Genomic DNA, 5,852 nt, shown 5'->3' with positions numbered 1-5,852 from the left:
AAAAAAAAACTTAATTTGCAATTTACATTTGTTGTTTTTGATTATTTTATTGTTATAGTAAATGTACAAAAAAGCTTACAAGAATACAAAACATAAAAGTTACTTCTTGATGTTTAAAAATGTCTCAGCATTAAAATCTTTGATATCACGTAATTTAATGTTAAAATTATTGCAAAATTTTCAATTATTGTCAATACACACAAGAGCTAGTGAAATTATAAATAAGTGCCTTTTATCAAGTTTTAGATGAAATATTTATAACTATTATATAATGTCTGCCGCTCTCACAACAACAACAACAACAACACGAAGTTTAGGCTAATGATCAACATTACCGATTTTAGTAGTTTGACATCATTCAGCTGACCAATCAGAGCGTTATAATATCTGGATATTTAGTCGCACGTCGGAAAAACACCACACAAAAGTGCCAATGCTGCCAGCTAAAACACACACATCAACAAAAAAAATATTGGAATAGCCCGAGATATAGCCAAAGATTATAGCACCACAGCACTAACGAAAATTTAAATTTGACGACTGGAACGCTTTCGGATAAACGACGCTCTACTGTACAATTAAAATGTGGTTTCTTTAATTAAAACGGGTTTCAGATAAAAACTTATTAATAAATTTATAATTTATAAAAAGAAATGTATAGATGTTATATAGTGTAAATGTTAAGTGTAGCATTAACACATTAATATATCTTAAAACGTAAATGATCTGAAACAATTTGATGAATGTTGTATACTTCAGCATTTGTAGACATTTAATCTTTGTGAATGCATTTTATTATGAAAATCTATAATTGCGTTATTAAATTGATTGAAAATTACTTATCAGATGTTGAAATTCTCTGAAAATATCTTTTCTTTCTTTCTTTTATTCGAATTTCTCGGCTCTGGCAAATTCACATTATTGACGAATATAACCAATTGTCGGAGTGAATTGTTACGAGGGTTTTGTTGAAGAAACTAATTTTTGTTAATTAATTTCAGCGATTAAAATATTTTAGCATTATTTAAATTTTGTGAAGTTTTACTTTTCTATCCTAACACTGTTATTAAATACAGTATATTTTCGTGGCCGTCGCCTTAACCAACTGCCAGATAGCCGAGCGGTTAAGAGAATAGCCACCGATCAGTAGAACCAGGGATCGAATACGCACGTCGTATTCGATCCCTGGTTCTACAAATAACCGGGTCAGAAAATTCCTAAATTTTTCGGGGGTTAACTCCATGCCTCACAATCCTGCTGCCCCATTCTAGGCATATCCGAACCCATAATGGGCTTGCGAAAACGGCTCTCTTAGTGCCTATAGGCCGGAAAGAGTTTAAAGAAGCATTTTACTGTATAAGCCAGGGGTTGCCAACAGTTTTTGCCCCCGGACCGAATTGGAAAGAAAACTTTTTTCACGGGCCGAACCAGAGGCTGCCATAGAAAGATTTTGAGGTGGTGCGAGATCACATTGTGGTGTCACCCCGTAGAGACTAAATTGTACATAAAGATTACAGATAGATTTTTCACATTATCATGCTTTACCAACATTTTACGCTCTACTTAAGAGATTTGCAATGGAGGATTAACTGTAAACGCACGGTGACCTTTTTTTAGGTGTCAGAATTTTTCATCGAGCTTTTCGGACTTGATTAGCTAATATTAAAAGATTAATCGCGGGCTACATAAATTCATTATTCACTAGGCGGGCCGTATATTGGCCATGTCTGGTATAAGCTGTTGCCACATGAAACGTTTAGTTAGCTAAAATTGCCCAAAAAATACTAACATCGTGAATAAAGATCAGCTACATTTGCCTACTTTTATTGCCTAAATTGTTGAAACTTTCCGAGGAAAATAAAATATATATTCTGGTAGATAACCGATGAGAACATGGCCCCATGACCTATATGAACCCAAACATAAACGTAAAATATCCTAAATCGATAAAGCAATGTAAATCTCCTTCCATCGGTATATGTATTGAAAATTATTTTACTTTCAGGACAAAAGTATGAACAAATTACAAACGAATGGATTTGGATACCCGCTATGTTAACACCAAAAAGTAACTTTGCTACAGCAGTTCTGGAAGATACATTATATACCATTAGCGGATATAATGGTAATATATCTGTATATATACGTAATTCGTGATCGGAGGAGATCCGATCGTAAATGGATTTACGATCGGATCAACTCCGATCCGGATTTATTAAAATATTTAACAAAACAAAATTCAAAATGAAATAAGCTTTTTTTCAGAATACTTTCACATAATAAGCCCATTAAAATATTGAATGCTTTTTCTTATAAACTACTTCATTTACTAAAAAAAGTATATAATTGAAATTTTTACTTTCTCAGCTCTGTTATAACAGAAGGAAAGTATGGCAATCGGGCAAAAAATAACCCCCGAAAATTTTTACATATTTATCATGAAACGTCGAGAAATGCAAAAAAATCGGAAATTTTTTCTGTATGTACGGATGTTAGTGTTTGCGTATGGGGGAACGATTTTGTTCACTCTCTTTAAAGCGTAATAACTCCTGTGCTTTTTTTCGAAAATTTCTGAAATTTTGCAGGAAGGTTTGTTTATTAGGAAGATTGAGGCTATTAAATTTTAGTAGTTAAAGGTTTAGGGGGTGGGGAGATAAAGGGGATCGTGAGGTCTGACATAATGACGATTTTCCTCGTTATTAATATCTACAATTTTTTACAAAACTCATCCCTATCTTAAAAATTAAGCTGTTTTCAATTTTATAGCAGTTAAAAATATAAAGTTTTAATAATAAAATATCATACTTTTTCACTTGCTTTTACGAAATAAATTACAATGTGAGTTTTCAGATCCCAGAAGTGGCAATTTTGTCAATCAACTTTGCCAGAAAAGTTGAAAAGGTGACAACACTACATGTAGTTATACTACTCAGTGCGTTTTATACCGGTTACAAGCAGTGTCGTGTCGTGTCGGTTAAATAAAAGAAGTTTAAGTATGTGGCGCCATCGGGTGGTGGCTAATGGAGTTAAGCTATAATATTTTTTCCATTAATATTCACAAGGAAAGTAGCGAAAATGAATGCAGTCTCTACTATTTTAGGAAGCTGTAAAATGAGTAAAATGAGTTTGCCATTCGTAACAAGACGTCGCGTTAAGTTCGATTCGATTCGCTTTAAAAAACGAGAAATGTCAAATGTTTTGTTTGAGGAAATTTCTGTCCATTCCATTATTTCGTTTTGCGAATCACTCTAAAAAATAAATAACCTGCTAGAGCTTTAGTAAAAACAAGTACTTTAATTAATACACAATTTTTAGATATTAATTTAATTCGAAAGTGGCTAATCGTATTGCCACCTACATTGAGATCATTTTCTAACCCACGTGTCTACAATGTACTTCATAAATTAGGCTAAATTTTTTTAGTATTTTTTAAAATTTAAATGCCTTTCTTTGAACTTATCACATAAAAAATTTTTAAATGAAACTATATCATTTTCTATGTACTTTTATAGTACATAAATCATCTCGTTAAATAATATAAAAAATCATAAAAGTATAATTTTAATCGGTAACAGAGAATGAAGTGACAGCAAAAAATGGAGAAAGCGATTCAGAAAGACGATTTCAAATTGATGGGAAAATTAAGATGTTGAGGATAGAATAAATATAAAACAACAAGAATCTCATTAACTTGGATTTTTGTAAACTACAGATAACCTTCAACCAAATTAGTCCAACTTAATGAGTTCCACTGTATAATTACAACAGCAAGTTTTAAATGAGAAAATGTAATTACCACCCAATCTAGCAAATACTGCATTACACTTTGATCAAAAAATATTTGTAAAAAAACACTTATGTTACTAGCACATTTTTGCTAACTTTTTTCAAACCTGAGACATTCTTTCTCTGGTCACTTGAATAGTAATCTTTATTTTCAACAGAAAATTTGATTTAGAATACTCTGGTGACCACATTTCACAATAAATGTTTTCCTTTATTAAATGTGCATATTAATCAATCCTTTTGTCAAATCAAAAACAAAAAAAAATTACATAAAAAAATTGTTAAAAGGATTAAATCAATTTAACAAATTAAATAGTCAATTAAATAAGAAAAAAAATTACAAAAAGCAAAATTTTCAATAAACTAAACAAAAAAGAATTTTCGGCATTCCAAATAATGTCATTTTTTATGCATAACATAAATAAAAATTATTTTAATTGACTCAAAGTTAAAAACCTCATTAAAAACTAATAATAATTGATGTAAATTTGATACATTTATTTGCTTTCAATGAAAAATAAAAACTTAATTTTATTAACTAATGTTATAAACTTATTCATGAAAACAACCTATAAAAATTCATATATAGTTAGTTCTAACAGCNATCTTAAAATAACTACATTTTGCCATTATTTAAAATGCAGTTGAACAGAAAATATACGTAATGTAATTTTAACTTGTCCCTATGATTAAAAAAATGATATAATTTAATATGTTTTGCTTGTATTGTAAATTTATTCTAATCTTTTTATATTTTTGGTAAAGATTTTATTCATTCTATTTATTGGTTATCCATATACAATATGATATAATAACTGTACAAATGTTTCTCCCATGTAAGTAATTTTTCCAAGATTTAGACTTACGCCACATTATTACAGAGATCTTCAGTTGGAAAGTGTTAACAATGTTAGCTTTTAAATGAGTTTCAATATACTTTATTAAAATCGCAGAGAAAAAGAGCAGATATTTTAAGCTTGTGTGAATAGACCAGACATTTTCGAAAGATATGAAATATACAGCAAGGTTGTTAATAATGTAATTCTATAGCATAAACTATCTACGCGATGAACGATAAAACATCAAATATACTAATTTGAAATGTATCACGTAAAGCATATCAAGGTCTTTTTTTGATATTTATGGCACACTCGATAATTTATTAAACAAGCTAAACACAATTATCGTGCTATATTTAAAACACAACACAAACATTATTAATACATTAATTTCGTAAACCGACTTTCCAAATTACCTCAACAGAATGTACACTAAGAAGGGATTTTTCGATATATCCCCCCCCACGGGGGAAGTGTTATACATTTATAATAGATAAATTTTGAGCCACAACAACGCGTGGCAAGGTCTGCTAGTATAGGATAAAGTATTTGTTGAATGGAAAATGTAACGATAATGATTATAAAAAAAGCAGCATTTTCAACATTTCACACAAAAACTATTTAAGAATTATTTAAGGATTTGATTTGAACTTCAACTATCGTAACCATAATTATCCGTTAGAGGATCGCTCTGCCATCCGAGGCAAAATTCAATATAATATAATTATTTTCCAAAATAAATGACTCAAATCTTGCGTAAGAGTTACTTTACGGCATAATTAAACGTTTCTTTGCCATAGGCTAGAGCGAGGGTCGGCAACCTTTCAGCGGTGTTGTGCCGAATCTAAGTTATAGTGTTATTCCAGGTACAGACATGATTCTACCAATATATATTATCAAAATTGGCCGGTTATAACAGACTTTAAAAATATATAATTTTGTAGCTAAGTTGTTAATTGAATTTTGTTCTTATATGTGAAAAGCACGCATAACACGTAAATGGCGACACTGAACATAAACGCATGCGCTGTAATAGAAATATACAAGCAAGTGATTCGTTTTTAAATTTAGTTGTAAATTAAGCTACCAAAGTAACGGTTCATTTTTTAACATTGTACACGTTTTTTTTTTCTACATCCCCTTAAAGATGGGATATACGAAATAGTAATATCACTGGTTTAACATTGAAATCCGTGAGTAATATAAAATCGGAGAGCGGAATAAAAA

Source organism: Centruroides sculpturatus, unplaced genomic scaffold (assembly GCF_000671375.1).
Source record: "Centruroides sculpturatus isolate CEXI.00-Female unplaced genomic scaffold, Cexi_2.0 scaffold1287, whole genome shotgun sequence".
NCBI lineage: Eukaryota > Metazoa > Arthropoda > Arachnida > Scorpiones > Buthidae > Centruroides > Centruroides sculpturatus.
Note: the sequence above shows the minus strand (reverse complement) of the source record.